This window comes from Apostichopus japonicus, chromosome 19 (genome assembly GCF_037975245.1).
Source record: "Apostichopus japonicus isolate 1M-3 chromosome 19, ASM3797524v1, whole genome shotgun sequence".
Lineage (NCBI taxonomy): Eukaryota > Metazoa > Echinodermata > Holothuroidea > Aspidochirotida > Stichopodidae > Apostichopus > Apostichopus japonicus.
In genome coordinates, this window is record NC_092579.1 from 10,155,800 (window position 1) to 10,181,564 (window position 25,765).

General features: G+C 37.2%; 1 long non-coding RNA gene across 7 annotated transcripts in view; it reads left to right on the top strand.

Moving 5' to 3' along the window:
* LOC139959646 (uncharacterized) overlaps positions 1-25,765 on the top strand; it is a 77,557-nt gene that overhangs the window by 47,584 nt on the left and 4,208 nt on the right. The window contains exon 5 of one of the 7 annotated variants that reach the window (XR_011790193.1): positions 22,387-22,642. The exons of the other annotated variants lie outside the window; for them this stretch is intronic. This is a non-coding gene — a long non-coding RNA (uncharacterized lncRNA). The remainder of the gene's footprint in view (positions 1-22,386; positions 22,643-25,765) is intronic. 7 annotated transcript variants of the gene reach the window in all.

Sequence of the window (25,765 nt, forward strand, 5' to 3'; positions counted from 1 at the left end):
GGCTGAGAAATTGTCCAATGAAAACAAGATGTTAGTAGCTATCCGGGGGATCCTGGTACCTGATAGGGAGTACCTTACCTGTAAACCCACAACATCAGGAATCCTAGTTCATGAACGGTTTTTTTTCTGTACAGCCAATGAGAGAAAATCATTAGTATTTACCCACTGGAGGACTGCTGTAACCACAACAGCAGAATCTCTGGTACAGGTTAGAGCAGGTAGTCACAAAATGCAAGGTGCGTCGTAGGTTATGGGTGATCAGTTTGGTCAGTTTAGTTTAGTGAGCTGCCCAGATCTAAATAGTGTAAGATTAATAGTAATCCTCCAAAAATAGCCCCATCCCCCTCCCTCCCCCATCCTCTCTCTCTCTCTTCCTCCCCTTCTCTATTTTCTCCTCCTGGGAGGATGATATTTTCATGAACAGAAATTATTTGCTATAGTCTTTCTTGGTCGTTCATGGAAATCTGTTGATGCGGACAGACTTGTTTTACACTTTCAGATAGTACCCCCCCCCCCTTTGCGCCACCCGGACAAAACAAATAATGGCTACATAGAGATTTCCAACCAACGTGAATAACTGAGTCGGAGTTCAGGGTTTGTAACCAAGAGGTCATTGGTTTGAAGCCGTTTCCTATGGAACGCGAAAAGGGCAACCATATTTCGCTGTCTAAACTAAAGTTGTTGCATGCTGTTTTATCATGTTGTTGCTCAAACTTACGTTGTTGTCTAAACTTACGTTGTTGTCTAAACTAACGTTGTTGTCTAAACTTTCGTTGCTGCCTAAACTTACGTTGTTGTCTAAACCTATGTTGCCGTCTAAAGTTGGTTCCATTGTCTAAACTAACGTTATTGCCCAATCACGTGATATAAAAAATATGGGCATTTCGCGCGAAATTCGACTTGCGCTGTATATACATACACGTCGTTAATTTACTGACCAATTACGAAATAGTCAGTAAGATTGACACATATCCCGACCCAATTACAAGCCGGTCAACGCTCTCTACCATGCTACATACATGAGCTGACCCCGCCCACTTTGCTGCGGCCTTGTCCACGGGACTGTTTTCCTAAACCCAGGCAGCAAGAACCAACCCCCTGCGTATAGTAATCATATGAAGCCCACGTGGTAAAGCAATTGTTGAACAGCGCCGATGGCAACAACGTAAGTTTAGAAAACGAAGTCAGTTTGCCCTTTTCGCGCGTGCACGCGCGAAAAGGGCAAACTGATTTCGTTGTCTAATCTAAGTTTGTTGTTGCCTAAACTAAAGTTGTTGCTGCTGTTTTACCATGCTGTTGCTCAAACTCACGTTGATGTATAAAATTCCGTTGTCTAAACTTACGTCGTTGTTTAAACTTACGTTAAACTTAGCAACGAAATAAGTTTGCCCTTTTCGCGTTCCATAGTTTCCAGCAACAATTGCTTTGCTCTTTACAAATTTGGGAGAAGAAAAAAAAATCGACTCATCTGCATTATTTTCACCAGAACGACATCTAATGAGTTGATATAAATTTCCTGATAACGGGTGAGGGAGAGACCGTGTGACCTTGTTAATAATTTCACAGCAAAGATTTTCACTTTGACGAGCAATTTCAACACTTTAACTTTGATCTGACCCTTCCCCCTTCCCCAATGTCAAGCCTGTCTGGGCTCCCTGATTTTTGAAAAGTACTATCCTGAAAGTTTCAACCCCTCCAGACGATATTACTATACTCACAAGTATTAGTATTTTGTTCCCATGAGGGGGGGGAATTGGTCTGCAGATAATTTATGTAAAATAACTGCTTGTTGAGTATGAATATTGAGTGACCAGTATGAAACTTCTAGCATATTTGGGGCTATCAAGATCTTACACAGTCTTACCAAAGTCACACCACGTCACTTGTCTTGACGAGCTTCCAAACTTTCTGATCTTTTATTAAAGAACCACCCTTTTTGATTCCTTGGCGGTAGCCGTAGGAATCTATGCGGTCATGACTGCGTGTGTATGTGTGTGTGTGTGTGTGTGTGTCTGTGTGTGTGTGACGCAAAGCTTGAAATTAGGTTTTCTCAGCAATCCCAAGGTAGATTGATCTCATTCTTGGCACATAGGTTACCCATCATGAGTAGACGATCCCTATTTATTTTGGTGCTAATATCATGCATATTAATGAGTGGGCGGGGCTTAGAGTGATTTTCAACAAATGTCAATATCTTCGCAACCGTAAGTTCAATTTTCATGGAACTTGGTTTGTTGGTACAAGAGGAAAGTCCTCTATATGAATATGGTGACAGTTTGTCCAATCTCATTATTATTCATGAGGGGCGGGGCTAAGTGTTGTTTTTCGCAAAAAAAGCTTGAAATTAGGTTTTCTCAGCAATCCCAAGGTAGATTGATCTCATTCTTGGTACATAGGTTACCCATGATGAGTAGACGATCCCTATTTATTTTGGTGCTAATATCATGAATATTAATGAGTGGGCGGGGCTTAGAGTGATTTTCAACAAATGTCAATATCTTCGCAACCGTAAGTTCAATTTTCATGGAACTTGGTTTGGTGGTACAAGAGGAAAGTCCTCTATATGAATATGGTGACAGTTTGTCCAATCTCATTATTATTCATGAGGGGCGGGGCTAAGTTGTTTTTCGCAAAAAAGCTTGAAATTAGGTTTTCTCAGCAATCCCAAGGTAGATTGATCTCATTCTTGGTACATAGGTTACCCATCATGAGTAGACGATCCCTATTTATTTTGGTGCTAATATCATGAATATTAATGAGTGGGCAGGGCTTAGAGTGATTTTCAACACATCTTCAGTATGACCCGGCCAGGAGTCGAACCTTTAACCTTCCAGCTGCAAGTCGGAATTCTACCCCAATACTATTAATGAGGGGGCATGAATATTAATGAGTGGTAGAGCTTAAAGCAAATTCTTTAAAATATCAATTTGTTCATCAAACTTGAGCTGATAGCAAGGAACAACATTTGTGTTGATGCTACATTAATATTCATAAAAGGTCGGAACCAAGTGTACACAATGAACCTACAGTAATATTTAGATGCCAAGGAATCTCAAAACCTCTTGGTTTTCTTGTTTTCTTCCTTCCTGGAAAGAAAGTCAATAATAAATATGCAACTTGGGTTTGTACCATTCATGGGCTTGTGAAGTCATTGTCAAGCTTGGCATATGTTTCCCTTCAGGCAACTGCTTATATTCCCGTTGGGACTTGAAGTGTTCCAATCTAGCTAGGCCATTAATACCCACCAATGTTTTTCTTAGGTCATTTTGAAATCAAATCTCACTGTCATATTTCAAGTCTCAAAGTAGCTTTTATTTCTCTAAATAAATGGATTGGGAGGCCAATGTAGAATTGAGGTTTTTTTTCTTTTCTTTTTTTCAATCCCTAGATACCAATCTGCTTGCGCTTAAAGGGTTTAATATTTATTCTTTGGGTATTATAAATGGTATTGAATGGATATTACATATTAGTCTGGAGAGGAAATGTCAGCCACCCCAGTCTCCCCTGAGGGGATCTCCTTTTGAACAATTATGTTTTAATAAAAATAAAAAAAAGCAAGGAGAAAAGGAAGAAGAAGACAAACTTTTTTACTTTTTTTATTTTTGGAATAGTTTTGGTTTGCTCAGACACTAAGTTTAAAGTGGTGCTGATACAAATTCTGTTACAGATCACTTGCTAATATTGTTATTATTCTAGGGGCAAATTATATGGAGCTTGCTGTAAAATATGTCACAGTTTGTAAATGGATGACTTTAGAGGCAGAAAATGTGTGTTCAGAGAAGAATGTAATATCGTACGTAAACGATGAAATTGAATGTAATTTGTCGTTGAAAGAATTGAAGTAAATCGTTAACATGTTATCTGTTTTTATAAATGAAAAAAGTCAAGCGCTTTCTCTTGGTTTTTGTGTTGCTTCCGAATGAGACGCTGACCTAATGATATTATATATAATGATAACCTGTATGCAGTAGGTATACCGCAAGCAAATTAGATTGATGGTCCTGAGATGTTTGAAGGATCATTCTTCCAAATGATTAAATTGTATCTTACGAAAGTATTAAACTTGACTCTGTATTTGTTAGTCATTCATGTACATTATTACATAACATGTGTAATGATCATGTTTGGTGGATCTCGTTTTAATTCTAGTCTGCTGGTTGTGTCATTAAAAAACAGCTGTGTACTTTATGTATGATCTAGGGTCTTAAATGTTACTGCTGGAAAGTGAAATAAATATGATGGGAATGTAAATTATGGAAGGGGGAAGGGAAGGGTGAGAAGGATTTGAGATGAGGGAGGGAAAGGGGAGAGAAAGGGCAAGAGGGGAGGAAAGGGGGGGAAGGATGAAGAAGGTAAGTAACAATTCAGTTGTAAAGGACTGATGTTATGATAATGTTATAATTGTGAACATAACCAGTGTTGGGCGATCAACCCCATGCATAACATAGCAAGTACCACTATACATAGAGCTTTGTCATAGTGGTATGTGACCAAGAAGTAAGGACATGAACAAGTAGTTGCATTAGACGGTATATCTTCATCTGGCTAGATATCTATTGAATACAATGAGTGTGTCAGGGGGAGAAAGTAAGCTTTATTGAGGGATTCGTGCTAAGCACTGCACTCCTGCAGGTTGAATCGCACTGAATACAATTGGTGAAAGTTACATCTTATATACTCTTGAGTCTTGACAATGGATTACAGAGGATGGGACAGGAAGTTAATACTCTGCCCACATGTTTACCTTTCTCCTTAAACAGAGGTTTATAAAGTAACTTACTATAAAAAAAGGACCACACTATGACATCATTGGGAATCATGACATGATACTGAAAGTTATTTTATTGGAGATCTTCGAGATCTGATATTAGGTGCACAGACAGAATATAGGGCTTCTGTTGGTAGCTCCCTAGCTAGTAAGAGATTATATGGGTGAACCTAGGGGTAATGGGAAGGAGAATATACTGGTAAAATGCTCTCTGTAATATAGCTGGCAGTTAGAGGGATGTAAGTCGCCCCACCTGTGACACTAAATTCTTGTCTGTGGTCTGTTGTTAGGTAAAAAACAAGGTGCGAAATCTGGGGAAAGGAAGTTAACAGCCACTTCATACTTGATCAAAATCAGCCTCTTCTTCTTCCTCTTGGTAACCTTCACTGTCAGATGTAAACAGATCTAAACTGTCATAAATTTGTCAATATCTTTATCTGCTGCCACTGCTTGTGGTCGCAAGTTTGTTCTCTTACTGGAGTCAAGTCAACTTTAGGAAGTCATTTTATGCTCTGACATATACCAGAGCCTGCCACCTGATTGGTTGTCAGAGAGGAAGTAGCTACTAAATTTGGAAACCTTAAAATAAACAATTTAAGTTTGATGGATTTGATTAGGGGGTCTGTCTTAATCCTCTCCCTGCTAATTCAAGGACAGGAAATGGAAAACCTCCGTTTGCTATTTAGCTGTTAGTGGTTAAGTTTATTGGGAGTCAGATGAGTAGTAGCAAAGCTGTTAAAAAAAAAAAAATTGTTTTACACCAACTCTATGTAGGGTGGTGACAAGAGGTGGGGAAAAAGGTAAATTATTTTTAAGAAGCTAGGTGACAAAAGTCTCAACTACAAAGGTTTCAAGTTTATTTTATTGCGCTTTTTATGTCAGTTAAAAAGATTTGCAAAAGAAAGAGATACTGTACAGAAGTAATAATTATGGAGTTTCAGTTTTCACTTATTTTTGGTACTACTCTTAATTCCCACTTCTATTTAAGGATGGCATTATCCATTGCTGTCAAACAATCATAAATACTGATATATTAACCTCCCGCTCCCCAGCTGTCCATATTTTGCTTTAAAAAACAAAACAAACAACAGGGTATAACAACATATTCCTTAATCTCCCTCTCCCTCCCCCCCCCCCACTCCCTTACCAATTTAATGTGCATCTATGATATGAAACATATTAGTTTCAAAGTTATCACATTTTCCAGCAAATAATTATATGATATGCTATTATGCTGTACGCTACTGTGTACTTCAGCACTATTTACATTAGGGCAATAATTAAGTTAATGGAACCTGTAATATTGTGGAGGTGATGTGCAACCTACCGAAGTAAATCGTTATATAGAAGTAAATCGTAATCTTGTTTTAGTTTGTTTTTGCCCAAGTCTCCCAAAAGATGACCTGTTTACTTGGCCTGATATTCCCTGCGGCTCCCTTTTACACTACACAGTATGTTAAAAAACATGCTGGACTCCCTACCGGAACTTTTCCCTTTACATTATCATGCCCAGCTCATGTGTACAATGTTTGCATTCCTTATCAACATAAACTGTACATTTCCAACCAGCCATGTAAACCATTTTTGGGGGTTTCTCAACTCTGTGTGGTAGGAGATATTAACCTTTTCAAACTTTTTTTCCCCTCTCTATAGTATCCTTGATGACAGATAATTTCCTATGTGGATTAGGCAAAGAGGTTGTAAAATTCAGGGTGTTGTCATATTTCCTCTCTTTACATGATTTGCAGATGTTACCGTCAAGGTCAAAGTTCACCAAGTTTTGATCTTTCTAGGACAGGGAGAGCGACCTGCAAATATAATCTCCATGGATCTAATGTACAATTTTTACTATATACACATACACACACACTCAGAGCTCTAAAACACATTAAAGTACTACTATAAGGTCTGTTTTAAGATAATGTAGTTCTGCAGATCTATATAGTCTGAAGCAGGTGGTTGTAAGTGAATGAGGATGAAGTTTGTCTGTCCGTCTGTGTGTGTGTGTTTCTTAGTGTCTGTACGGTTTGTATGACAGTTGAAGGGATTAGTAAGGGTATTTCATGATTGAACCTCAAAATTTGTAGAGGATGATATATCTTAAATCACTTTCGATTCCTTTCAAAAATATCTTTTCGAAATTTTGGTAGGATATTAAAGTAACTGATGTTTTATTGGAATTCAAAGTCTTGAGCAAATTGCAGATGGTTTGTTTATAGCCAAAGGGAACAGAGTGGAAAGTTAGGGAGGTGGAGGAGGAATGCAGGCTATGTGTGTAAAAATGAGATAACATTATGGTACACTTCTCGCGGTCGTCCACATTTACCATAACTCCACATTAAGAACCAAACTCGCAGGGAGTTATTAAGATGCATGTGAAGTTTGTAATATTTCTCAAAGAAGTAATTTAAGAATTTACATTTACCATATGTACCATGTACAAGCTGTTTGTATGGGAAACAATGTGCCTTACACCTTTAGCATTTCACACACACAGAAATTTTAGTTTTGATATATTTTATTCCAAGAAACAAAAACAAAAATAGTTGGCAGTAGTAATGTCTCTTAATAGCTATTCTGGTCTTCAAGATATTCACCTTTTAAAGTATGTCTAATACCTCCTGGGAATGCTCCTTTAAGGCTAAGTTGAATATGATGTCAGCTGCTCAGTGTAGTCCTACTGTAAATGGTTATATGTTAATGTTAACTCAATGTTTTACATTTCTAATAACTCAACCAAAACAATGTTTTTTTAACTTCCTATGAAATAACAGACCACCACCCCACCCTTGAGGTCACATGCAACATCATTTTATCCTTGCCAAATTTAGAATGCAATGTAAACACAGTATTTTGAAGTAACTAAAGGTCTTAAATGCTTTCCCATCGATTAAGTTAAAGGAACATGTTTTGGTTGATTTATGAGAATTTTTTTGTAATTTTTAAAGGAGTACAGTAAATTTTAATGCAACACACAGGTTTAAGAAGGAAAGAAACCAAGAAACACGCAATTCTCCAAAATCGATCCATTGGGTGTTTAAGTAATATGTCATTTATCCAAAAAACACTATCCCCCCCCCCAAAAAAATTGTGCAAAAAAAGCCTTGCAATGCTGCTGCCTTGAAATGGTTACTTCCAAAACAACTTATTTCTTTGAAATTCAGCGATCATATTATAAAAATCACATGAGTAAATATTTATATTTCATCAACAGAAAATCAATCGTTAACTTTGTCTGCATGGTCACATGTCTTTAGGCCATCGCCCATCCCTTCCTCAAACAGTGCTCAGGCAAGAAAGAAACAAAACAAGGGAAGATTTTTTTCTTAAAAATCAGAAAGAAAAAAAATTGTCTACAGGGGGAAAAAAAGTGATCCAGCTGTGACTGTCAGGAGAGAAGTGATGCGTGGTTTCTCTCTGGGCACTTTCATTTTACCGACCAGAGCAGTGCTGCGGAGAGGAGCTAAATAAGTCGACGATTCTCGTTAAAAGTAGAAATATTAACAACTTCTTGTCCAGTCATGTGTTGCTGAGATATCATTCCAGGAAATTGGATATTTGATCATAATATAAAATTTAAAAAATTAAGTTTGCTAGGAATTGAAGCCTGGATGATGGCAAATTTTGAGTTTTATACACTCTTAAGCCAATAAGCTCTTTAATTCCTAGTATTTGTATGAACATTTGACCCATTACTTCTAAGCCACCAAGTTGGCACCTGGAAGAAAAGTGAAAGTAGGCATCAATTTTCAAGGTTTGCAAAAATAAAAATAAAAACATCACTTTAAAATTAAATTATGGCACACGAAATGTTTTTGCTGTAACAGATTAAATGGTAAATAACTTGCTAGAGAGGAGCAGCTAATTATGCAAATGTCGAGATATTCAACCAATCGGGAGGAGTTTGTTCATGTATGTCCTTCAGAAAAGATATTTTGAAAGCCTTATAATGAGTGTTATATAATATAGTGGTAATACTTAATTATCTTCAGCGGTAGGCTGCAAGGTTTCTTATATCACATATTCACATTCTTATTACTTTGCAATGTGAAAAACACCAAACATCTACTACAACAACTTCAAAGATGTGCTGTAACCATGGCAACAGCAGTACATCAGCTGGACTCCAGATTTGACGTCCATGTTAAAGGTGTTTGTTTTGACCTTGATCTATATTTTGGAAGCAAGCTTATACCTGGTTTTGTGTCTCTGTTACCACTTTTCACTGACTGTCTTGCAATGGTAACATGTTTTGATATGTGGGTCTTGCAATGGTAACAAGTTTTGTAATATGGGTCCTACACATCCTTGAAGGGTTCTGTACAGAATTGCTTGCAAATAGCTTGAATTTTTCTAACAAAAACAGTTGAATTACTTTAAAACTCATCATTAATATAGCAAAGTTTTCCTGTTGCTGTGGATTTTCGACCTAATTGATTTTTTTTTGCTTGTCCCACCAAGGGATATGGGTAAACTTTAATATGTCCTTGTCTTTCAGATCATGATTCCATTCTGATCCCAAAACAATAAATAAATAAATAAATTCAAAAAAAAAAAGTTGATATCATAGATGTAGCTCTAGAAGAAGAATGTCAAGAACAAAGGAATATGAAAATATTTACAATCATAAATCATTTGTAATTTCTTCTGGGTTTGCAGTCTTATATTCAGCTCAGTTGTCAATGACCCCCAAAAAAACTATTGCATTATAATCAGATTATTGAGTAATTCTCAGAGTGCTTGTTTTGTGGGTCTACCTCTATATATCAAGTCATCACAAGAGAGAAAAGAGAGGGGGGGGGGGTGATGTGAGGCAAGCTCCATATATTTCTTATCCTTCAACGAGTCTGTTCATCTTTTTATTAGCACCAAACCAATATTAATACTCTAATGAATCAAAGTTTTGTTGAAGTAGAGGGAGGTTCTCCTTTCAAAATAAATAATTAGAAGGTAACAAAATTTATTCCCCGACAAGCAGTTCCCATCTCCTTATAGACCTAAACTCCCATTTCCCTATTGAACTACATCTCTGGTAAAACATTGTGTTTTACACTCTTATTCTTCCCACCAATAAACCTCAACTCTAAAAAAAAAGGTTTCTTGAGTTATTGTACTTTAGGGAGGAAAGGGCCAAACCAGAGTTTGCCCCAGATGAGAGTTAATTTTTACGAAAAAGAAAAGTGAGACGAATGACCCGCTGACCTCAATCTCTTTGACTGCCCGATTAGTGTGATAGTACCGACTTGACATAAAAAACGGGTTAAATTGGATGGACACTGTGGTACTATAAAAGGAGAAGATAATATTTGACATGGTTGTCTGATGCCTCATTCGCTTTTCCAATCCCCCGTTGAATTTATTGATAGGCCTAGGCTCTTCTTCTTTTATTATGGTTTACAAAGTCAATGACATGATACGTAGAATTAGAAAATAGGCCATTGACCGAGAGGATATGAGGGAGCTTTGTTTTGTCCCCGTAATTTTTTGGGTCTTTCCGTCCCCCAAATCTTCCATAGGAACATTAGGGGAAGGGGGAGGGGGTGGGTTAAAAGTAGCCTCTTGCAAATTTCTAGATTTCATTTCTAGTTATTTCTAAAAGCTGCGTTGATTATTGAATTGGCTTTCTTCAAAAGTTTGAATAACTGAAGGAGGAATGTTCTTTAATTAAAAATCTGCATTAGTGGTTAAATCCAAAAGGTTCAGACATGTTTCATCTTTTGGCAGCTCTTTATATCGTTGAACTTCCATAAAGTAGCAGATTTGTATACTTCATCAATATTATTTTGCAGTATTTTTAACTTTCCACTGCCCATCTCACCACTCACTTTTTTTTCGCAGCTTTTTTCTTTTCCGGTAAATGTTTGTTTTTTAAGAAGGGGGTGGGGGGGGGAGGGTCTGGGAGATCCCCTTAAAAACTTGGCATTCTCTTTAATTCATGGCTTTGTAACGATAGGAAGGTTAATAGAAACAGCAATATTTTGGCATGGTTGGTGATTTTGACATGCTATTCATGTGTGAGGGGAACCCAGGGCATTGGCCGAGATATGGAAATATGCAAAAGTCTTTATGTCATGTTCAGTGTCCCTTTCTGTACCCCCTCCTCCCACCCACCTACCCCACACAATCCAGTTCCCCAAATTGACAACCAGTCCATGTATATTATTTTGCTTCAAATACCCTTCAAATGTCTGGCCATGCATGGTATATATTTTGTAACCCAAAGCCTTAGAAACATTGTCTTCGGTTTTCACCTGTACTTAGTTTAAACCTGACACGCAGATGACCTATTAATCATTTGCTCTATTTCAATAAAGTATTTTATTGAATTGATTAACTTCAGTGTCCATGTCGCTAACTATCTTCAAATGACTGTCTGGCTTGAGAACATGCAATTACGTACACCGCGGTGAAATTTAGTCAGCGACAATTAACTCTGCTATGTACATGTCGATATAAAGTCCGGATGGCGATTTAATTAAACTTGCTACCAATCATCATCAATTGAATGGGTGACTAATTTATATGTCAAAAACAATCTCTTTTAATTACAGCCAATATCATAATTATTTACCCAACTAAACTGGGAAGATAATATACAGATGGTTTGATTTTAAAGTCTGCTACCACATATTCCCCTAGGTGAAATATCTCTACGTATCTATGCATAGGGTGATTATTTATATATATAATATTTATATTATTTTTGGTGTTATTTATGATCAGTTGTGAAGGTGCTATGTTGTCATCAATGACAGATCAGCTTATCAAGTAAAGGAGTAATTGTCTTGCACAGGTGGAGACAGGGGCGGCGATCTGTTTCAAATATTGGGGGGGACATTTGCTTGGATGCAGGCGAATTACTATCAAAGCGGAGCGCCACCATTGGTTGGCGCGCAGCGTACAAGAAATTTTTTGGTTTTGATAGCCCCCCAGATCACTGGAAATGGCACTTCTCGGCCTTGAAAATGACCAACCAGATGTACACTTTTGCCTGAGAACCAAGTTTTACCTAATAGATTTTTTTCTTCATTCATCATACCTTTTTTCAAGATTGTCACCAGTCACACATCATGTTCGACCTCATTGCATCTCCTGTGGATCATTGCTTTTGTAGGAAATTCTACGTAACGCCCCTTAATACCCGTCAGCCCCACTTTTCAAGGTTTTAAGCCCATTATTTGTTCAGAATTTGAATAATAAATTCACTTCAAAACATACCCATGATGTTGCACAAAATTTAATCTATGGACAACCAATATAGAAAACCCCCCTCAACCCCTAACAGACCGGTCAAAATTGCACGAGTAGAGGGAAGTATGATGAAGAATGTTGTTCAAAGAATTTTCGAAAATTCAGACACAATGAAATTATTGGTGTAAAAATATTGAAACCTCTTATAACGGCTACTATAAAACTTTGATATCATAGAAAATACCCAAAAAATATGCTCGAGGGGGAGGGCGGTCTCCACCCTTCACCCCCCCCTCCCTTGGCTAAGCACCTGCGGTTAGAAATCTTGTAGGAAACAGGCCAAATGGAAACCCAGTGAACCCATATCGATGTGGATCATATGTGTGATTGTACGTACTTACACTCATACACAAGATTCCAACCAACTTTCATTACGGATGCGGTCCGTCTAGCTATTCATTTCGAAAAAAAGTAAAAACTACTTTCGGTCATATATAGTAACAAATTGTGACACGGTTAAACAGGCGCCTTGTGAGGAATTTGCCAAGGGAGGGGCAAAGCTTGTACCCAGACCATCTAAGCGTAGCGCCACCATAAGTTGGCGCGAAGCGCAAAAGAAAATTTTTGGCCGAAAATGCCTCCCAGATTGCTGGAAATGGCACTTCCCAGGCCTTTTAAGTTGCATCTAAGCATTTTCTATTTTGAAATTACTAGCGATATCATAAAAAAATACAAAACATATGCTTAAAAAAAAACTATGCCACCAAATATTGGGGGGGATATTAGATACTATATCCCCCCCAACAAAAATATTGGGGGGGACATGTCCCCCCCATGATCGCCGCCCATGGGTGGAGATATAGACTACTTGGGCTTTTAATAAGAAGCTTACTTGGGAAGGGAGGGGGTGCAAGAGTAAGGAAGTGGGGAAGGGGGGGTGCATTAGGAAAGGTGGAAGTTAGGTGTTGCATATGAGGACAAACCGTTTGCAAATTTCTCTCTGTTTCACTGCACACTTACATTGAGAGCTGGTAAGGTTACTATACATAGCACCATCATGCTACCAAACGCCGAGAGGTGAATTATGGGAGGGATTGAGGGGTACTACTCTCTCCTCAGATATGCTGGTGAGGTATATATCCATGAAGAATCAATCAGCAATGGCATAGATACTATAATGATAACATTTCAGATGTTTTGGAGTTATTCTTTGTATTAATTTTGTTACTTTTTGAGACACAACGTCACCCCAGTGCCATTTCTTTGTGAACCCAAATCCAAAGGTAAGAGCATCGAACAATTACTGCAAAATTGGACAGTGCCTGCATGATGTCACTGTTGCACTGCATAGAAAAGCTTCTAAATTTTCACAGGATTTATTATTTTTTATTCTACATACATTCCTATTTTCATAGTGCAAGTAAACATTGAATATTGATGTTCTTAGTATCTGTGAAACTTTTACTTTGTAAGAAGAACTTTTGTGACGAGCAACATCAGTTCTCTGGAAGCAGAGAAAGAAAAAAATATATAAAAGGTAAGATATTAACTGAAGAATCCATGTACCAAGTTCACTTAGTGACATGACAGTTAAACTTGATCAAACCCCTCTTTCTTGTGCATGCAAAAAAGAGGAGCCATCAATACGAACTGTTAAAAATCCCTTGAGGGTGTTATTCCACATCACAGAACATCACACTCTCCTCTATAGATCATAATATATTATAAACTTGCAAGAGATGGTGCTTGAATTTTAACGCTTGCTTTAAACTCCTCTTTCCAGAAACACAGTGCCACTTAAATATATATCCCCTTATCTGGGGTTTAGCTTGTCTTTATTGGTGCTTATTGTTTCCATATCTTGAGTGCCAAAGTTAAGGTTCCCACAGTAATAATACTTGCTAATCTCTCACTCTCCTTATCTGGACAAGTGTAAGAATATCTCGAGACATGTTGCAGCCTGTCAGACACGACCTATACTGCAGCGTACCTTTAGTAGTATTTGAGGATCAAAACTCAGTTACTACTACTGCAAGTTGTATTTGTCAATTGACTGCATATGAAGCTATGCTGCATGAATGGAAGGATTATTGAATATTAAAGCAGCATTTTGCGTCCTTTTCTATGATTTTTCTCAACCTCACTGATTCCACTTTGCCATAACGACATACATAACTAGCTAATCTATTTATATTTTACTTCAAATGGTGGCATAAAAGTCGAAAAATTTGCAACTTTCAACTTTGTTGTTCTCCAAGATATTTTCCGTTGGGAACCCAATAAACCTCGCCCATAATATGAATATTTAAACACTACGAACGTCATTGACAGATACGTAATATAACACCACGCTTGATTTGTGTACAGTCTATATGGCAGTTGTACCAGGGAGTTGCATAACAACTCCCTGGTACAACCAACGCGAAGTCTTGAATCTATTTTTAGCAACGGCTCATAACTAAACCTGCATCTCTGATTGGTTGAATTCAAAGTAGTGGGTTTGGCGGAATTGTATGCGATTAATTTTAACTGTGAAATTTGTCGAGGACACTCTTCTCATTTATCGACATAAATCGTTAATTACTCGCTAATTAACGCTCTTGGCAGGGTGAAACTTAGATGGTATCTTAGATTGCTGTTTTATGATTGATACATGTAAAAAAATCGATGCACATGTTAAAAAAGTGGAAAAAAGCGACCCAACGCAAAATGCTGCTTTAAGAGACCTCAATGAGTTATGATGATGTATGGTGTATGGTACGTTATGTATACAAAGCTCATAGAACAATTTGGTACATTAAAATGTCATCATGTAGGTAGTCATCAGTTAATACTGCATGCAGTGGCAGAGCGTCCCAACAGTCAGGGGGGGCGGATGCCCCCCCCGACGGACTCAAATGGACTGCTGGCGCCCTTTTCAGCTTTTTACTACTTTTTACTTATTCGCGATTATTGACTTTTTATTGCGCTCTCAAATACCTGTTGACATTTGTCATATTCTGTTGGTGTAATTTTCTGACAAAATGGCGACGACACCTATTTATTCTTCGTTTATCTGCAAATTAGCAAGGCCCGGAAAGGGTCATTTCCAGCGATCTAGGGAGTATCTTTACTCAAAAAATGTCTGTACGCTCCGCGCCAACCTGTGGTGGCGCTCCGCTTAGATAGTGTCGAAAGCGCCCCTACAGACCATGCCCCCCCCCGACCAATACCCCTAGCTCCGACACTGACTGCATGCAAGCTGGGTTAGCAAGTAGAATTATTTAGTAATGAAAGTTTTTTCTCCACTGTTCCTCTTTTCACTGACAGTGAACTTTGCTGGAAGCGAGGTCGAGCAAGTTGTCCGTCATTAAAATCGATTCTGAATCTCTATCGTACTTTGCAGTAATGATAAATATATGCCTTCTTAAAATACCCAAATTTGTTACCCAGGCAGGCTCTGAATAAGAGAAAATTTGAAGAGTAAAATTTGTCATTATTCTTCTTACTGTTAATCGTCATTAACCTCCAACTCAAAAGAAAGTTTTAAGTAATATGCTAAAACATTTTCCCTGATTTAACTGAATACTTTGTTCAGTCATGAAACTAATTTAACTTCTCTCACTTTTAGCGTTCTCCCCTCCCCCCACTTCACTCTTCCTCCCCTCATCCTCCCCTCATTCCCCCTCATCCCCCCCTCTCATGGCCTCTCCTTTGCTCTCCCCGTACCCTAGCTCTCCCTCCCATCTCCTCTTTGCTCTTTTTTTACTATCGTTTTTCTTTGCTTGTTTCTTTCTTTTGTTTCCTTATTTATTTGCTTTACTTCCTTTGAGGTTATCGTTGAAATTATCAGATCTTGGAAACATTCAAAATGCTCTTTTAAATTTAGCCGTAATGTCGGCCTGATTTGGCGCCACCCCAGTTGTAGAGAGTAAATGTTACATATAAATACACTTGTAATTTTCCAACATGATCAGACCATCCTTAATCTCAGGGACTCATGTCCCCAGGAGATGGTATTTGATTTCCTCTGAGATAGAGCCAGCCCTTGGGGTAAGCCTTACATTGCTTGAAGGTAGAGGGCAAGGTTGTTCCTTATATTTCTACAAAATATTGAATATTCTTCTCTGGTCTAAAGGCAATCGTTTCCATGGGAAAGGTTTAATGATCAATGATCTTCTGTAAACATGACATTAATAAACGACAGGATTAAGCCCACCGTCCCACCTCTGATCAAAGGAACATCCCAGGATGACCCAGTCCAGTGAGGGAAAAACTAAGGTGTGAGGTGGTATGTTTGTTTGGTGCTGCGGGAATTTTCAATTTTTGGTTTCAGAGTAATCCTGTTGGTTGATTAGTAACCCTATACCTCATTACTGTCTTAAGTAGTGGAAGTGGAATTGATTTGTTTGTAAACACTTGGACTTGTCAAAAGTAACAGGTCTGAAAGTAGTAGAGCCAGTTTTGACAAGTCTTGTTGTGGTTTGTTTGGCTATGAACCAATTACCTAGTTTCTCGTGAAGGAAGAAAAACAAATAACTTTCACTTCACAAGGATCATGTTCCGGTAGAGGGAAGATAGCGTGAAAGTTTCGTGGCGGCAATGATTTCGTGGGAAGAAAATACAGAAAGCTGCACATGCATATGGGTTTTTGAGGGTGGGTGTAGGACGAGAAACCCAAGCTGTTAATCGTAATTTCACGGGTATAAATTCTCCAGGATAACGATGATGTAGAAACATAATTAAATACAGAAGAATACTGAAACGGAATAACAACTCGTTTGTGACATAAATTTTGCCAGCATAGAATAAAGGTCATTATAATTGGCAGCAATTTAAGTTTTGGAATGCTAATTATATTTTTCTTCTTTGATATTAGTTATTCTTCCTGTTTAACATATGTTGTGAATCCACTTTATAAATTATATATTTATACTGGAATGAATAAAGAAATAAATGAAACTAAAATAAATAAATAAAAGTTGCTGGAGGTTTTCCAAAGTACATTTCCAAAGGTTCTGATATTCCACATGATCCCCAGAATTTGTTGCTTATTAACATTGACTATAAAATATCTCAGTGTGGATAACTACTATTTCTTAAAAGCGGTAGTTAGACAAAATTGTTTGAAATATGAGAATGGGTGACCATCATCAGACTCTCTAGCATATTTGCTTTTCGGGGGAAATACTGTTGACCTTTATTTTATTTTTTATTTTTTTTAGCCTCTGAAGAAGATCCTATTAGCCTACAGTGGGATCTTCTTCAGAGGCTTAAAAAAATAAATAATAATAAAAAAAAAATATTGAAAAAATATAAATAAATAAAATTGAAAAGAATAAAATAAAGGTCAACAGTATTTTCCCTGAAAGCAAATAGTACGGGCCAACTTTTTTTTTTATGCATTCTTTATATTGTGTGTATAGTAAACTATGTACAGAATTCTGCTTCCAGGTAGTACAGTGTAGTATGAGACCATCACACTGACTATTAAGCCAATACTAACAGTATTGCTCTTACATATCGTATTCTTATATTCATCTGGATCCAACTGTTTGTCCATCAAGTCTTGTCACAGAATATAAAGATTATCTCTGATCTGTTTAAGTTTTCTGTGGGGTCCTGTCCAACAAGTTACTCACAAATTTGATACTATTTCATCTAAAACCTCGTTTTCGATCATCGTTTCTAATCGACCTGGGGATCTCCTGCTGTTGGTGACCAACATTGAAAATTGCTCAGGTGTACTACTAACTCAGGGGAGGTGGCATGAGACCAAAATAACACTTCATACTGCTCTCAGAGAGTGAGTAGAAAATAGAAAGGAGAAAAAAAGGGGGGAACAAAAATCACAGGAAGAGTGTGCATACATGTGTAAGGTTAAATGAGTCAGGACAAATGTTGTTGTAGGAATAATTAAAGTCACATGTGACTATCGTGTCGATTTAGAAGAGCTTGTTTTCTTACTCTGTGGGTAGGCGAAGCGTAACCTGTCGTAACAGCGGCCCGGTCAAAGCTTGGAGGTCGAAAAGGTCGGGGAGGCAATTTCCGTGCCAGAGTCCGGACCTACCTGTAACCTCCTTCAGGGGGTCGATAGATTACAAAGTAGGATGAAATGAATTAAAATCCAAGATATATATATGTATATATATAGATATATACATGTGCAATTGGAGTAATTTCCCAAATCGAAGCTGATTCGTTTTGACAGAATTTACAAGTGTGTGTTTCAAAGAATATTTGTTCAACTTAAATTTCTGTGAGTCATCATCACTGTGTATAAAGATTTCCAAGTATATAGTGCTTGAGCTTTGTGTACTTACATGACATTACTATACCAGAAGGATGCATGGAGGGTATAGTATTTAATTGGTATAATTTGCATTTGGATCTCAATTTCCAGCAATTTTACACAAAAACTTAACCGGAATTATTTGGTTATAATAGGATTGCAATTGATTCAACCGTGATGCAGATGTAACTAACGAAAGATATCCCTTCCCCATCTCCGTCCCCACCCCTTCTCCATCTCCTCCACCACCCCCCCTCCCCTGGGGATTATCCCATTCGTTATTGCAAAGATTCTGTTTGGTCAAGAAAAAATACTATACATTAAAGAAAGAACTAATAGGTATTCATAACATTTGTAATCTAAGAGTTAAATTTACTGCAATTAGCACTAGTGCTAGCTGCTGTATAACTATACACTTGTTTGGGAGGATGTTATGCTCTCTATGTGGTAGAAAACATGGAAAGATGTTTGTTAAATTATGTTCCTAGTCTTATCAGCCTATTTTGGTTTGTACAGTTTCCTTCTTCTTGTTAGACCTCTGTGATGGATCTAGCCTAATAGGTAAGAGGTCAAACTTGAATAACCTTTGGTTTAGAGGACTAATTTGTTTTTATCAACCCACTTGATACTTTGTGGTCCATGACTAGAATATGTCATGACTTTATTCACTGAATCATGTGGACACAACATACCTCATAAACCCAGATTATTTCACAATATTATAGCTTTGGAAGTAGAACATGACCAGAAAGTATTTAACCATAACCCTTTATTTGTCCCTCCCCCCCTCCTATAAAAGATGTAATCATTATCTAGTCCTCCCAAAGCTTGGCATTCAGTTTATACATGTTTCTAAGTTTTATGGTTTGCTTTATAATTTATCAAAATTAACAGTTGTATTGTAACAGTATAAAAGTTAAAAACTACATTTATTCTACTCAGCATCGATGTTGTGTGACCAGAAGTTAATTTATATTTCTTGCTAGAGATCTCACTAGTCAATGTACCCAAATACAATAGAAAATGAAGCCAAAAAAACCCATTGTACTACCTTTCCATTTATACATAATTTATAGACATGCTATCCTTTGGGAAATTTGTAGATCGGTGGGGTCTTTTTTTTTATGATCATATTTCTTTGATTCGAGTAATTATGCAAATGGAAAAGTTGCCCACAAATTTTTGCAGGCATAAAATTGCTGAAAGTTTTGTAAAGTACTGTCCTGATGGTTCTGAATCTCTAGATTATTTTTTTCCAGACACTGAGGAGTAATAAATTTATATCGATGAATGAAATGTCTCTCAGTAAGGAAAGAAAAATACTTCATGGATGATGGCAGTAAAATGGTTGATGAAGTCGGAACATGAGTGACCATTCTTAAACTTATTGTAGCTTATTTAATGGTCAATGCTGACGACCTCAAATTACTTATATACACCTTTATTACTGTTTTGATCTGCAGTTGCAGAAAATTTACCCACATTGAATGTTTCTCACAAATTCCACTTTTTGAGATAATGTAGTAATTTAGCTCTTCTTGATCATCCTGAGAAATAGTATGAAATTTGGGAAAACCAAAATTAGAAAGAAAAAAAAAACAGTTTTTTTTTTTTTTTTTTTTTGGGGGGGGGGGCCTTCCTTCTCTTCTCATGACTGTAAGAGCCCATTTTTGTCTTAATAACTAATCAAACACTCCCCAGTGACTTGCATATTGTGTCTCTTATTCCCCTATTTTTTTTTTTTTTACTTTCTTTTCCTTCTTAAGTTCAGCTGCTCTCTTCCTGCTCCACTCATTGCCTTTAAAGAGTTTATTTTGGTCACCATAACGGAACCACCCTCCAGTTACTTGCATAGTTCATCTCTCATTCCCTTTTCTTTAATTTTCCTTCTTTTTGTTTTCTTTGTTTTTGGCTTTTTTTCTTTTCCTTTTTAAGTTCAGCTGCTCCCTTCCTGCTCCACTCATTGCCTTTAAAGAGTTCATTTTGGTCACCATAACCAAACCACCCCTCCAGTGACTTGCTTATTCTACTCCTCATGCCCCTTTTTTCCCTTCTTAAGTTCAGCTGCTCTCTTCCTGCTCCACTCATTGCCTTTAAAGAGTTTATTTTGGTCACCATAACCAAACCACCCCTCCAGTGACTTGCTTATTCTACTCCTCATGCCCCTTTTTTCCCTTCTTAAGTTCAGCTGCTCTCTTCCTGCTCCACTCATTGCCTTTAAAGAGTTCATTTTGGTCACCATAACCAAACCATCCCTCCAGTGACTTGTGTTAGAATCATATCTCTCCATCGGATGGCTAGGATGTCTACTCTTTGGTTTTGGCTGTTAGCTGAATCTCAACCTCTGCACTTTTTTTATCAGTGATTTGGCTGGTAAACCTTCCTTGTGATGGAAACCACTCATCTGTCAACTTGTAGCAGGATGCATCTTTCCACGTTTACCCATAAAAGCGCCATTCCTTTTCCAGCGTTTGCTTTCACCCTGAACTATTGCTATATATGACCTTTCACCACCCTTCGGTGGAACCCTCTCTCTCTCTGCGATCCCACTCATATACCACCATGGCACACCTGGTTCTGATCTTCACCGGGGTCCCTGGGTAACCCTTAAAGGAGGTTCTCCTCCAACAAGGTCAAGTGAAAAAGCACAGGCACCAGTGACTACCCTAATCAACCTTGTCAGTTTCTCCCCTCACCCTTGAGAGATCTGCTAAGCTCTTTACTCTTGGCCTTGAAACAAAGTCTCTGAGAAAAAAAAACAGAGAGAGAATGAAAACTGAGTAAAAGAAAAGAAGAATAAAAAAGAGAGAGATAGACACATTGGTCTCTCATATAACACACTTAGCATGTATGCTATATGTATGCTATATGTATGCTATATATATACAGTATGCTATATATATATATATATATATATATATATATAGCAGGCATCCGGAGAGAGAGTATAGGTACGAAAAGACAGAAAGTAGCAAAAATCTCTGTATTTTTGTATTACTTTCATCCAGTTTAAAGGGTGTGAAGACTCGCGCACAAAGAAACGTCTCATGCTGGTAATCTGACCTAGTTTCGAATGAGGTGTAACAGAAGTGTTAGACACCACCATCGATCCCAGAAAATACACACACTGCTTGCTACCGTGTTTGGGGCGAGTCTTCAATGCCTTTAACCTTTGTACTGCAATATTCAGCTACAATCTTGATGTTGCCATCCGACCGGAGACTTTGGATACATTGCTCATGAATATTTATAGATCCACAGAGCTCGCCAAGCAGTCTTATGCAACAATGTCTTTGTAGTGACCAATAACAGCGACTGTACCACCTGACAGCCTGAAATGGTATATATCAGTGTCGGGTAAAGTCCAAGAATAATCCGGTCACACGATAGTCTTTACATAGACAGCATACCATCCCATTCGCCAAAATTATATTCCAAAATACTATGATTCTACAGGTGGAATTTTGAAGGTCTCAGAATTGTAAATTAATCTATGGGAACATAATCTATTGTGGAAAGTGGTGGTCAACCTTAAATCCATAGCACCACAATCTGGTCAGCTGGTTCTTCTGCTCAAACAGACTTCCATGTATCAAACAAGGCACATGTGCCCAATATTTAAAACTAACATTCAACAACAAGAAATTTGATTGGTCTGTGACTTTGCAACCAGTTTTGGGAGCAGAGAGTATATATACTATAGTTAAAATGGTGTCTGTATGAATTAGGTATGTCATTTAAAGAGGGAGTGAGCGATATGTAAAATAACAGCAGCAAGTTCTTAGAGTAGGAGGTTGGGCAGCAGAGGGATTGCAATTCACACCATATGACAGTGCCTATATGTACAATGTAGTACAAAATTTGTCAAGGACAAAATCATGTAAAAATGTGATCACAATTTTTGTAAAATATGTGCATAGTATCATCTGCATGGATAACATATATCATTTCTGCGACTCGGTCTCTTTAACTCTGTTTCGATTAACTTTATTGGGTGTGTCCTCAAAGGTAACCAAAACCTTCATAAACACATGCACACTGTGTGCGATACACCTTATTTTATTTCAGTCATGACACAAAATCTCCAACTGTCTATTAAAAATCATCTTTCCCAATTACTCGAGTGATTCCTCTTATGTTTTCTTTCTGCCTGAAGGTCAAGTGGTTGATATTAGTCATGTCCCAGTTGTTGGTCCATTTCAAAGAACCAGGATTTGGTTAAAAAAGAGAAGGAAAAAAAAGTACAGAGACAATCGGCAAAAAACGGGTGAACCCGGAAGACAAACAAAGACAGAGTCTGACACACGGATCTTATGTACACAGACACCACGATCCCTCACCACTTGAGATATCCAGGCACCTTCACAGTTTTACAGAGAAGTGATGTAATGCATGGCTGATTTGCTGTTTTGGTAGGATTTTTCTAATTTTAAGATTGACAGATAAGGAAAAACACCTTGTGTATATATATATATATATATATATATATATATATATATATATATATATATATATATATATTTCAATTATATAAATATATATATATATAGATATATATATATATATGAAATGAATGTGTAGCAAGTGGTATGACACCTGGGTAATACGCCCTCAACGACAGTTATACAAAAATATATAAATAAATATATAAGCTTCAAAAAATTTTCACAAATTAAATAACAAGTGTCATAGTTTCTTTGTATTCGACATTTGAAGCAGCTTGATACAATGAGAAAGAGTGAAATAATAATTTTTCTTGTCTTTAATCGTTTGGGTTTAGATATTTAGATATAGTGTCACTTGAAAAACTTTTGTTCATTCTGACATGTGACCAGATATGACATATTGACCTGTAATGTTGTGATGGCATTGATAAGAATAAAATCCAGTATACCAGGATGCTATTACAGATAGATTTCCATGCTAGGGTATGTGATTGAAGGTGCTTTAGTACCAACCCCCAACCCCAACCAATAGGGAGGGGGGGTGGAACCATACTTAGCCTCAGTTTGTATCTATATGATATCTTCAATTCTTTCATATATCTGTATAGATATATATATGGTTTGCTATGGAGGCAGCATACATTATATATTTCTGCTTGATCAATGTTAAAACTTATTAGCAAACATACTAATTCCCCATATAGTTCTTTCAGAATAAAAGAAGTAAAATAAAAATGTAACTTTTGAACAAATTACATAAGGCAATAATAATGTTCACAACTATGTTTAATGCCCTTCTGCAGATAACTCTTACCACCAACTTAAAAACCCAGAAACTTTTCTAACTCTTCACCATCGAATCCATTACAAGAGTTGTCTCAAAGGAGCGGATAACTCCCAAACTATTTAATTTATGAGCGTTTGTAAGTTTTCTCCTGGTCCAAATTCCTTTTGGACTCCCAGCAGAATGGTAAGGAGTCAAAGCTATTTCCTTTTCCCGTCAACCGTGGCATACGTCTGCCGCCTGGTAGCCCATGTTGCCAGGGAGGCGGGGACCTCCGCTACAGGACGTTCTAATTTGTTGGGAATGTCTCTGTTTGGTTGTCCTGAGTAACTGGCTTTAGTTTTTCTCTCCTCCTTCCCCTCCCCCCCTTTTTGTTTTATATTCTTCTTTTTATCCCTCTTTTTCAGTAATGGTAATATCTACATTTTCTGTCATTGGCCCAATATAAACCACTTAGCCAATTACTTTCAAAGTTACCTAGCTACATTCCTTGAAATTTCACTTGAAACAATTGTGCAACATTTTTGTTAAGTTTGATATAATTAGACATTCTTTGGAATAATATTGGCCAACTTTTTCATATCGTCATTGAGAATTTAGAAGTCATGTCAACTGTATCATTACATTCATGTGATGCAGTACAACAATATGTTACATTATATCAACTTGATACTTAAATATAAATATGCAATTAGTTATTGTGACTGATCATATTAGCCTACAGGTGAAATTGAAATCAAGTGCTAGCCATGCAGGCTATAGACAACTCGACTGACTCTGGTAACCATTTAAAGGTGGCACGGAATCAGGATAATGCTTTGCCCATTTGGCAAGGTTCATAGTAAAGCTAATTGGCTAATTTTGCAAAGTCTTTGATGTACTCTAAAACAAGTTAATCATGTCAAGTGTTTGAACTAGTAGAATTTTGTTTATTTTTTTTTTTTCAGTTTTTTTGGGGGGGGGGGCATGAGTTGAAACTCTATTCATAGTGATCTGGAAAGCACTAATGTTCACTTAAAATGGTTACATTGTGGGTCAATATTTCTGAAATAACGTGTGTAATAACAAATAGCAATAACTTTCATTTACCCCCATTTTCAAGTAAGAAGAGACTTATGAAAAGGACCTAGGGAAACTTATGGATGTTTCTCAATCGTGTATTAGCATCAGTCTTCACATTAGGGGGTTATGTACTGTATAGGGAAATCAGTTTTATTGACCGGTACATGGAGATGCTTGAAAAAAAAAATATTAATTAAACCTCAGTGTGGATATCTATTTCAATTTTCTCACCGTCTGATGTTTAATGATAACTATTTAATCTTTTATATTGATCGAATGTTTTGTAATATATCGAAAACACCTGCAAGTATCCAAAGAATTTTCATTTTTAACACCCACAAACCTATTGTTACAATACTATACTATTGTACTATACAGCCGCTCAACTATGGCTACGTTGTGTGTGAATACACTGTGGTAAGCTTTACTATAACATTTTAACACCTTATTTAAAATGTTCTTTATTTTTTTTTCTCTTGTTTTTTCTCACTCTCTCCAATCCCTTGCCCCCCCCCCTTTTTTTAGGTCTCTGTTTTGATATCTTTAAGGTAGTGGTATGTACCCCTGCAGTTTCCTCAAAAATTATACAGTATATATTTCATCTGCACTTATGAACTAGACCAGAGAAAAAGTTCAATTGACCCCACATAAAAAATAAAATAAACAGTTACTTAAAAAAAGTGGAAAAAGAGAGAAAGACCTGGAAATTTGAGGGTTAAAAAATCTCAGTCATTTTCAGTCATCCTAATTTCATGGAAATTTAACTCCCCAATATTTCTGCATAGTGTGTAGATAAATAGTTTAGAGGGAAGCTCTTGGGAATTAACCACTGTCTGCATAGTTTCAAATTGACTCAGAAGATTGGCAAATATCATACAATAGTTTGTAACACTTGTGTGCACACACAGTCCTACCCTGGGATATCTGCCTAAGCAGTACTGTAGTGTTGTGACCAACTTGTTGATTGTTTGTTATGCTACATTTTATTAATCATTTTGCTCTGTTTGACCTTAGTATTAAGGAAAGGGAGAGGGAGGGGGGGGGGGAAGGGTGGGAGCCAGTCCTTGTGGAAGAGATGATGATGATAATGTGAGGTATTTGTGAAAGAGATGATGATAATGTGAGGTATGTTGTTGAAATGTGGTTGACTAACTTTAAAGAATGTGTGTTTAACATGGTTTAAATTTCCTTCTCTTCCTGCCGCTCAAAATATACTTCCTGTAACTTTTTAACATTTAATTAAA